The sequence below is a fragment of the Furipterus horrens genome, unplaced genomic scaffold, assembly GCF_987537825.1.
Source record: "Furipterus horrens unplaced genomic scaffold, mFurHor1.1.pri manual_scaffold_11, whole genome shotgun sequence".
NCBI classification, from domain to species: domain Eukaryota; kingdom Metazoa; phylum Chordata; class Mammalia; order Chiroptera; family Furipteridae; genus Furipterus; species Furipterus horrens.
The window spans coordinates 44,319,007-44,330,366 of record NW_028327181.1 but is presented as its reverse complement, the minus strand read 5'-3'; the positions used below and the strand labels follow the sequence as shown (position 1 = coordinate 44,330,366).

Genomic DNA, 11,360 nt, shown 5'->3' with positions numbered 1-11,360 from the left:
ATGTAATTAGAAGAGTAGTGAATTTATTTATATACAATTGCCCTGATCTAAGAAACAAAAAAAGGCACAGCAGTTTGCAATATATGTATAAGAAGAAAACAAATATATGACAAAGGATAAAAGGTAGGAAAAATCTTACCAGGGGAAAGAATGAAAGCACAAGGCATTCTAAATAATAGAATGAGAAAAATAAGCAAGTGAAAGTAAATTTTAAAATATTTTTAAATAAAAAACTTTAAAAAATTGTATAGGTAACACATTATCTTTGTGCAAATGCTGCCACAAAGAGCAACAGCTCCTCCATTCCCACCTGGTGTCTCCTGAGGCTTCCTTAGGTTCACATACACACCTACCCTCTCTGTTGATTTTTCAAAACCATGCATATAGGATGATACTCTTTTGTAACTTGCTTCCCCCCCCCCCCAACAGTACACCACGAACCCCTCTGGCTCAGTACATACAGATCTGACTCATATTTAATGACTGACTGGATGTCACTCATGTTACATACTGTGGATATACTGTAATTTCTTTTACCAATTCCTTTGATGAAGTCAATTACTTTGACTTCTTTGTTTTGTTATTACAGGTAATATTGAACTAAATATCCTTTTATATATAATATAAATACTTTTTACATATATAATGCAAATTATATATAATGTATGTATTTACTTGTACTTACACAAGTATTTCTGTAGGCTTGATTCATGAGAAAAGAGAATGTCCTACCCTTCCACCTTTTTCTGTGTGACAGATGTCTGACAATTTTACGTGTTCATCAAGGAATGAATTCCATTCAAAATATGCTGAATACATTCAGCTTTGATACATATATTCATATATGTAATGTATTCATATGCATATTCAGTATAATATTTTATTCCGTTTAATACAGAGCCCACACTGTACAGTAGGATTTGGTGAGCTTTAGGACTAAAAGGGATTCTTGGCTTGCTTGCCTGGAGAGTGCAGTAGTCCCTGTAGACCTTTCATTGTCATTGTTTCCAAAATTTCTCCCAGACTGTTATCTTTAATGACAACTAAATAGAATAAGCCTCTGGTGAAAGGAGATCTGGAAACAGTGCAGAGGATCTGTCTGTGACTCTGTGACCATTTCTGCCACCAGCCCAAGTTGCACTGGGACCTCTGGCTTCCTACCTCTGCAGGTGGAGTCGCTGCATAGAGAGAATTCAACACCAGAAGGTGGGCATTTTTTCTTTGACCTTGGCAGCAAGCCTTTGACCAGATGTGTAAATACGGGTTATGTGTGACCTTGGCAGCAGCGGGCTGTCTCCAGGGTACAAGCTGCTGCCTCGGGGCTGCTACCGGGATGCATGTACAGAGCCTGAGGACCTACCATGGAGGCCAGGAAAGCAGACTGCGCTCCAGAGTCCGGCCCTCCGTCGAGGCAGGTTTCTGCTTGCTCTCACCCCGTGAGCCTGACCACTGCCTGGAAAGCAGCCAGAAGAAGGAATGACTGGAACCTCCGCAGGCTCTGATGCACTCCTGGAGGCACCGGCCCACGTGCCTGTGTCGCACGGTGGGGAAGCTTGGCGTCAGCATCTTTCTCCACTCCGTTCCCCAACTCTTACAATTTTTAATGCGCTTCAGTTTACCTTCTAACAGGAGAAAGGGAACATACAATTTAAGCCCAGTTAAATTAGACCTGGGTTATACTCTGATTTTGTCACTTTCTTACTGTGTTAACGTTGAGCAAGTCACTTTTCTCTTTAGCTTGTCCTTCCTTTGTAATAAAAGCTGACATCCACAGCGTTGCCATAGGACCCCACAATTCTGGGTGCACACCCAAAAGAGTTCAAACAGGAGCTCAAACAGAGATTTGTACACCTGTGTTCACAGCAGCATTAGTCACAATAGCCAACGGTGGCAGGAACCCAGGTATCCATTGGTAGGTGAAGGATAAACAAAATGTGATATACGTGTACATCCAGTGGAATACTATTCATCCTTAAAAAGAAGGAAATTCTGACGTATGCCACGCAACATGTGAATATTATGAACAATGAAAACACATGTTCAGTGAAATAAGCTAGTCACAAAAAAGGCAAATACTGCATGATTCCACTTCCATGAGTACGTCTGTGAGGGCCCCAGAGCAGTCACAGCACAGGGACAGAAGGCAGCACGTGGTTGTCAAGGGCTGGGGCCAGGGAGTGGGAGCTGTTGTTTAAAGAGGATAGTTACAGTTTTGCAACATGAGGAGTTCTGGAGACTGGACAACAATGTGAATACACTTAACATTACTGAACCTTAAAATGTTTCAGAGCTTAATTTTATGTTATGTGTATTTTACCACAATTACAAATATTTTTTAAAAAATCAAAACCTTGCGGAAAGTATTGATAAAAGGAACTTAAGTAAGTTAATACATATGGAAGTACCTGGAACATAGTAGACATTTAACAGATGTTAGGGTCTTTCTTTCTCTCTTTCTTTCTCTCTCTCTCTTTCTTTCTTTCTTTCTTCCTTCCTTCCTTCCTTCCTTCCTTTCTTTCTTTCTTTCTTTCTTTCTTTCTTTCTTTCTTTCTTTCTTTCTTTCTTTCTTTCTTTCTTTCTTCTTTAAATTCTGATCCTTGACTCCTGATGTTTTAAAGATATAGACCAGTGATTTTCAACTGGTGTTGCCACAAGAATTTCTAACACATGAAATACCTGACTACTTAGTCAGGAGCATGGGCCTCTTTTCCCTTAGATTGTCAAATTAAAAAATGAACAGCCAACAGAACAATAGCAGCCCGGTGTGAATGAATCAAAATTATACCTATTGTTTTTCTTTTTTTTTTTTTTTTGTCAGATTGGCAAAAAATACATATTTTTCTGGTGTGCCATGGAAATTTAATAATTAGTTTTCAGTGTGCCATGAAACGAATAAGGCTGAAAATCGCTGATACAGACTAGAGGAGACTAATTTATAAACAGGCCAGACTCTACCTTTATGTCAATAATCACTGCAGACATTCTCAGGGTTCTTTTCTTGAGCAAACTAAATAACCTGCACAACCCACTTTGCTGCATAGCAAACCTTTCTGGAGAAGAAGAAAAAAGAGAAGGAGGAGAAGAAGCCTTTAAAGAAGCCTTGAGCAGGCTTGTGTCATTTCTGTTTCTGCAGGTTTCCTGTGGAATATGTAACAGCACGTGTAGGTAGGGTGTCTCTCCTTTACGTGCTAATTGGACACGTTTTCTTGTTTGATCTTATACCAACCTTTTCAGGTAGATAGATATGCCAATCTTCAATTTACAAATGAGAGAACCAAATCAGAGAAATAAAGTGTTTGCCCAAATAAAGTGGTGAAGCCAGAATAGGATGCTGGATCAGTATCGCCTCCAAAGTACATGTTTGTTTTATTGCATCTGGGACGACAGAGAGCTTTTCTCCACTGGGCACATTGCCTGGCAGTGCTGTGCCATGTGCCATGAACCTCAGACAGTTCAGCAGAAAAAGTGCTGTGATTAGCTCGCCATGTCTGCCTCGGGCCTGGGGTGGAGGAGCAGCAGCCTGTGGGCTCTGCAGTTGCCTGTCCAGCCGACATCCTACTGAGCACAGGTTGGAAGCAGAAATCGGAAGAAAACTGTTTTCTCTGTCTCTCTAGCAGCTGTTGGCCTAGTCTCTGAAAAGAGCTCAGCACTGGCATGCTCAGGAAGGTCCAGTTGCTCCTCCTGCCGGGGCACTGAGCTGGGGCTCCATCCTTCTGGTCTCACCCCTCTGCTTTCCCAAAGAAGATAAGGTGGCACTGCAGTTTCTACCAGCCCTCAACCTTGTAAACTCTTCCTGGGCAGGCAAGCTTGGGGGAGCAGGGAGCTGTTGTTTTCTCAAGCGCAACAGTTACTAGCGTGGACATTTCTTTCCCAGAAAGTCACACGAGGACTTGTGAGCTCATATCTGGCCCTGGCTCAAAGGCAAGATGTTCTGTGAGTACGGGGCCTTGAGGGGCTGCACGGGGCTGCCTTCCCGGGATGGCCAAGGCAATTATCTGGGGAGCTTGGAACCTGTGAGACCCGTTGTTGTGTGAGGGAACAAAGGGTGTGAGCTTGCTCCCGTCTCTTGATTCAGAAGCTGGAGTCAAACCACACAGGTGAGACCATCTTCCTACAGACCCCAGTTCCCCTCCCCACCCAGCCTGCCGGGCCTCCCTCTCTTCCTGCTTTGCTACGAGGTGGAGGCCCATCCAAGGTGTTGACAGAAGTCAGGCTGAGCCGCCAGCTCACTCGGCATCTGGGAGTGGAGGGCCGCCACCAGGGCGCATAACTTCATAGCCAGGCGGGGAGCAGAGGCTGAGGGCCTGGTCCTGTCGTGTGCATGACCGGGAGCTGCGTGTCCAAGAGTACATGGCTTCCCTGGGGCACTCGGGCGTGCATCTTCCAGGAAGGAGTGGGCTGACTGAGAGACTGCCAGTGGCCGCCTGCGCTGCCAGACCGGAGCCCGCGCCCCAGCCCGGGCCCCAGCCCGGGCCGATGCTTTGCACAAGGCTGCCTTGCCTGCCCCAACGATCCCTGTTGCCTCTGGAGAAGTTAAACGGCGTAAGCCACACCCAGTTGGCACTTTCAAAATTTTGTATAAACAAAGTAAAAGATGCAGATTATGTAACTAACCCCTGGCTAGAGAGTCAGCAGTCAGGGGCAGGGCTAAGCGGCCGCAGGAGCACAGAGGGTGGCAGGCCCGAGGGGCCCGGTGGAGCAAGGGCTTTGGCCCCAGCTGGGCCACACGCTCAAGGCTGTTCATTCTAAGCTTCTGCAGACTCTCCACCAAGGGAGTGGTCTCAGGGGCCTATTTCAGAGGAAGGGGACTATCCAAGGCTTGGAGAAGCACAGGGCTGGAAGCAGGAGGGAGCATTAATTAGCGCCTGATAAGGGATCATGCCAAGTGCTTCCCCAGCAGTATCTCATTTAATCTCCACACAAATTCTTGGAGGTAAGCGTGATATTGTAACTACATGGAGATCAAAGGAACAGGCTCAGAGGGGCTGGGCACCCAACCCAAGCTCGCGGTGGCCCAGAAGGCCAACTGGCTCGCAGCTTCCACTCCCGTTTCCTGTTAGCAGCTCTCTGAGTGGCAATGGCCTGAAACCCCACAACTAGGTTTTCCAGACTCTTGCAGCCAGAGTTCTAGGTAACGACTGAGTTCTGTTCAATAAATTCACTCACAGGGTGTGACTGCTTGGGCTGATAAGCCAGGACAAGGACACGTGGGGCTTTCTGCTGCAGCCATCGTGTGTCCTGGCACCACTCTGGGCAGGGTCAAGAGGGAACTTTGGTGGCAGTCCACTTCCCAGTCCATGGAGTGACTTCCAGAGGTGGACTCTGATTCCTCAGGCAGAGGGGTGACTCTCCTGGAGGGTAGATAGACCAGTGCATTCAACCCATTCCTTTATTTAAACAAAACTAAACAAAACAAAACCGTATAAAGGAAAAACAAGAGATTGAATCACTGCTGTGCTGGGACAAGAGCAAGTTTTTGTTTTGTTTTTTTTCAATTGTTTTCTTTTTAGTTCAAATCTAGTTTGGAAATAGGATCAGTCACAGAGGTTGACCCTTCCCTGGTTTTGGGGAGACCTAATTTTCTTTGTTGAATCTCTTTCTGTTGAAAACACCTGCAGTGACTTCCACTTCCTGTTCCCACCTGACTGGCACAGTCCCAGAGCAAGCAAGAGGCAAAGCGGGGCCCACACGGGGTGGGGGGCGCCACCCCCCGCGACCTTCTGCCCTTTCCCATGGGTTCGGAATACTGGGCGCGAGTGAGGTGCACGGGTGTGTAGGACCAGGAGGTCTAGCGAACACTTGCTTGCAGGACTAGGGAGGGGCCAGGACAGAGGAACTGCTGGGAAGCATGAGCGAAGTCTCTGGAAGGGGACCAAGCTGGCCTGCTTGGAGGTCCCCGGAGCCAAGAGTGGGCCATGAGGCAAGAGAAGGAGAAATGGAAACCAGATTGGGGGGGGGAGGAAGCTGGAAAAGAAAAGGTTGATTCCCTCCATCTATTAGTATGTTTTCAAATGTAAATAAGTGAAAACACACTTCAAAATGGTTATTAAACAGTTAGGGGAGGGACAATTTATTATCACATGTAACAAAGAGTCCAAAGATAGGGCAGCTCCAGGAGCTCAGGAACATCTTCGAGGGGCCCAGTGGCTCCCATCTTCCTGCCACACCCTCCTCAGCAGGCCTTCTTCTCCTCCGGGACGGTCCTCAGGCCGCAGATGACTGCCCTACCCAATGTCGCATCCAGACACACCATCATCAAAGAAAAGGAGTCGTCCCTCCTTGGGAAGGAGCCTTTCCCAGAGTCCCCACTACACTTCCCCTCAGACCTGGTGCCCACAGCTAGGGCGCAAGCTCATCCTTAGTTAATCCCTGACCGGAAAAACACACTTCATTATGGGCTTGTGCCAGAGGCTCTCAACCCTGGCAGTATACTAAAATCACTTGAAGAACTTTTTAAAAGTTAATTAACACCCAGTCTCCACCCTGGAACGTGGAACCAAAAGCTCAGGGTCCATGAGGATGAAATATCAACATGTGTCCATCGGTGGCAGCACGTGCGCCAGGCGGGTGGGGGCTGGTGATAGTTGGGGGCTGAGCCTGTGGGCGGCAGGGGGTACACGGTGGAGCTCTGTACTTTCAACTGAGTTTGCTGTGAACCTAAAACTGCAGTAAGAAATAAAGTCTATTAAGATTTTTTAAGCTCAGGATCCTAGGCATTAGTATTGCTTTTAAGTTCCTAAAATGATTACACTATTCGAGGGTGCCACAGGGCTGAGGACCTGTTGATTTAGACTGTTTGGGATTTACCTCTGAGCTGGGGACAACGTGGCCTTCCCTTGGAGTGAAAGTCTGAACGAAATGGGCGTTCTGTTGGCAAGGAGGGAGGGATGAATTTTGCATAGGCTCTCTCTCCTGCTACGCTCACTGAGGTCCACGTGGCCAGTCCAAGCCGGTCGAGATAACACCAGAAAAGTTCTGGAAAAGCAGGAGAATCAGCAGAGCCTGTCCTGCCGTGAGCCCAGAACAGAGGCAGAGCCAGGGGAGACTCAGGTGCAGAGCTGGGGTCAGGAGTCCACACCCGGCATCTGCCCTCCGGCCAGACATCTGGAGTGCGGCACGGTGGCTTTCCCGCCATTTTCCCTTTAGGGAAGCGGGGGACCAGTGAAGCTCGGGGGCTGGTTGCCGCGTTCCAAGGATGGGAGGAGGAGGCCCAGGACAGCAGCAGTCCCGGCCCTGGGGAAGGAGGGCCAGAGTCATGAAGGTCAGGCTGGGGCTCAGAGGCCTGTGGCCTGCACCTCTCCCTCGGTCAGCTCCTCATTGGTCACCTCTAAGTCTTAGAATTCTTCAGTAGTTGCACAGCCTATCCTGTTTTCAGGTATTTTCTTGTCTGTTTATTCATGGGTTTATTGTATGTCTTTGTCCATGTAGCAGAGACATTTGCTACTCCACAAACATTTCTCCACATCGCCCAGCGCCTTTTCCGCTGTGAGTGGGTGTGAGTGAAGGTGGTCAGTGTGGAAGGTGCAGCCCCCTCGGCCCACGGTCCCCGGCAACCCTGTGCCGCACAGCTCGCCAGCCTCTGCTGTGTTCGCCACAGACATCGTGAGGCTAACTTGTTTCCGAAGCATAACCCGACCTGTCCTGACTCAACCACTCTGATCAAATGTAAGTTTCTCAAAAGTACGGGCCTTGTCTGCTTTATTCACCACTGTTACCAGCACCCAGGACGTCCACTCGATAAATAGTGTTGGGGGAGCAAATGAGTGAAGAAAATCTTCCCTCCTGTTGTATAACAACAGCCAACATTTATCTTAGGAAGAGACTATGACTACCTCAGATTGTGTTGCTTTTTCTTTAGTGTCTTTCATTTTGTTTTGCTTTGTTTTTATCTGAGCGTCTATACGCTAGAAGCAACTGGACAATTGAACTGAAGAATGATCTTCTAAGGGTTGCGGCTACAGGGCCGTCCATCGAGAAGTCACAGGTGCCTTTCTGTGCACTGCATCCAGGTGTGGTGGAGAGCAACCAAAAAACCTCACCTGCTTTCCCTTGGGAACATGTGAGCTGTGACAAGTCTTGGCCAGTTATGTTTTGGACAATGGCAATTGTTTAGAAAGGTTGACTCACAATTGTGCAAATGTTTTTTTAATCCATTCCTTTATTTAAAAAAAACAAAACTGTAGAAAGGAAAAACAAGAGAATGAATCACAGTGCTGTGCTGGGGCAAGATCAAGTTTGCTTGTTTTTTTCCATTGTTTTCTTTTCAGTTCAAATCTAGTTCGGAAACAGAATCAGGCCAGAACAGGGCAGATTTAGGACGTTATGAATAAAACAGATCATACTATGAAGTGTAAGTGTTCTGACAGTGACAGTAAATAGAAACAGAGGAGAGAAGAGCATGGGGAGAAAGGACGGGAAGGGACAGAGAGGTGAGTGTGATGTTCACCCCTGTGCTCTGGAAACCTTGGAACATGTCTGGAGAAACCTGGAGCCCTCTCATCTCCATGCTGAGTTCTCTCAACAGCTCCTCACGCAGAGGTTTTGAGGAGCCAATCAAAATGGTACTACAGGTGACATGTCCTTAGTGTCAGGAAGGAGACTTGGTACCTATAACTGGCACAGTGAGACCAAATGGCATGACTTCTTGAACCCCAGTTTCCTGACCTGTAAAGAGGTTCACAACCCTCACCACAGGGTTGTTGGCAGGGTGGGGTGAAGGAGAGAAGAAGGTGGGGGCCAGCCAACGCTTTCTCCCTCCTCCCACCTCTGGCCTGGGGTGGCTCCGCTCTCTCCTTTATCAGAGTGATGACTCTGGGGCCTCAGCCCTGGGAGGACAGGGACACGTCATCTTTGGGACGTTGTCTTAGGGCTTGAACTTCTAGGCTGTTTTACCTCATAATTAGCTTGTGGGAGCCTGTAATCATTAAAATAAATTCATTTCAAATGAAAAGTGGCAGGAAGGGAGGGTTCAGAGCAACAAAACACCAATGATGCCACTTAAATGCTTTTACTTAAATATTTATTGAGCACCTAGTATGTGCTAGTCCTTGTTCTAGCCTTTTGAGAGTGAGAGTGAATACAGCATACGGAGATCAGGGCTTGCATTTTCATGGAGATGAGCAACAAACAGATAAATCAGCGCAGCAAAGAGAGATTATAACAAACCTGGAGGATGCAAAGCCGGGCGAGAGCCACCCAAGGGATGGGGAAAGGCTGCAGAGATGCGGTTTGAGCTGAGACAGGTGTGCGGCAAAGATGGAAATTTCTAGGGAAGGGTTCCTACCCCGAGGAAGGGAAAGGTCTGTGAGTGGCTGGAGGTGCTGAATGTGGATTCTGAGGTCCAGGCTGAAGTCAAGGAGCAAGGCGGGGCTCAGGCCACACAGTGCCTTGCAGGACAGTTTACTCTAGGGGACTGCTCCTTGTGGTTTTGGGAATTGTAGCCCAAGCCATGAGCCATGCCTCCCCAAGAGGCCTCTAAGACTCAATGGAAAACTGGAAGGCTAAGAGGCAGACAGGACTGAAGGCCACTCAGAGGGTTTCTGTGGGAATTGGATTTAAAGAATACTTATTATGCTTTAGAGCTTGCTCTGCTTTTCTGATTGCTTAGTTAACTAGATTCCATCTCTAGCTAAAAATGTATGAAGCCTTGCACCTCATGCCAGTGTGGCATCAAGAAGTTTAACAGACCCTGACACAGACTGGTCATTGTGTTTTCTATATTGACATCTGTAATCAGTAACTGTCAACTGTAACCCAAGCATCTGAAAGTTTATTGATGATTCATAAGTGCTGACCTTGTATCTCCCGAATCTTCTCCTCAATAAAAGGCATGGGAGATGGAAGTTCTGTGCTCTTCTCCACTAGAGAGATTTGCCACCTCCTATCCCTCCAGACAAAATACAGTGTCCTGGATAAATTTGTTCTCTCAGCTGTGATTCTGAAATCTCTGCTGGACAGGGAGTGTCCCACTGAGCCGGGGCGTTGCAGGCAGACAGCCTTAGTTTACAAACTTGAGGATTTGTTTTACATGGAGCTGGGGGCCACAGAGGGTGGTATTGGGAAAATATAAGTAAGATCAAAATCTTCCAACTCTGAAAACCCTGCTGCAAAGGAAGTGAAGAAAGAAAACACTTTTATCGTGCCCATCACCGGCAATCCGCCAAGAGCCTGCAAAGACAGAGAGAGATGTATGTACACATGTTAACTGGCGAGAGGACTTGTCAGCACGTCTGTCACACATAGTTCATCCTGACTGTACATGGTAACCAGGGGACTATCTGGTTAACCAGTTGGCTTCATCCAGAGGAAAAACAAACTTTTCCTAGCTTTAGACAGGAGCTCGTTCTGCAGCTTGGACAAGGCTCCACCACGTGCCCCCCTGCTTCCCACAGTGGGCAGGGGGCACTCTCTGATGCCTGCCTTTCAAAGAGGTGGCTCCCAGGTCCCCAAGAAAAATATTCCTGGCTTACAAAGCTGTTTGAGGCTTATCTAGTTCTGTAAAGATTTCCACAGGATTCGAAGAGACAGAAAAAAAAAATAACACGCAACAATAAATTTTCTAGAGTAGTGCTCCAAGTAAATGGGAGGGGATGAGACCCCTTATATTTTCGATGAGGGGATCAAGCCTCTTTCTTAGTTCTCATTCTCTGCCCTTATGGCGGCGCGGTCAGGTTCTGGTTTAGAAGCATCATCTCGGTTCTCAGGGAAGAGAGAGCGGTGGGCGGGTATGAGCAGAAGCAGGATGACCACGTGGGAAGCTGTGGCGGTGCTGAGCCCGGGGGTGTGGTGCTGACAGTGCAGAGCTGGGCATGGGGGTGAGAGCTGCAGGCACGCTCCCGGGGCGGGGGTGGGGGTGGGGGCTAGCTGAGGCCTTGGCCCTGAAAAAGGCAGGGAGCGGAGGATGCCTCTCAAGCTTTGGCCTAAGTGGGAGTGGCTTAGAGGGGAAGATCAAGAATTCTGCTTTGCGCACATTAGCATTCATTTCTATAAAAAATCCAAGTTCATGTGTCAAGTAGGCAGTTGGATACATGAGTCAAAGCTCAGGGCCAAGGCTGGAGTCTTTAATTTGGGAGGAGAAACTGGTGAGGGAGCAGAACTGAAGTGTGGGGTCCCAGGAACCCAGAGATGAGGGAGAGAGTGTCGGGAGGAAGGGTGGCCAGGCTGAGGGGGTAGGGGAGCTGACAGGGCCCATGGGTCGGTGGTGCCTGGACAGGAGGTCAGGGTGGGGGAAGAGGAGGTGATGGGGGCTCAGCTGCAGGGTTGGGGTGAGGGGAGCGGAGGTGATGGGGCTTGGCTGCAGGGGTGGGGTGAGGGGAGTGGAAGTGACAGGCCTCAGCTGCAGGGGTGGGGTGAGGGGAGCA

At 48.1% G+C, this 11,360-nt stretch overlaps 1 pseudogene; it reads right to left on the bottom strand.

Annotated features, from left to right (window-relative positions):
- Positions 1-889: 889 nt before the first annotated feature.
- LOC149997441 (methyltransferase HEMK2 pseudogene) lies at positions 890-7,601 on the bottom strand (annotated as a pseudogene).
- Positions 7,602-11,360: the final 3,759 nt, after the last annotated feature.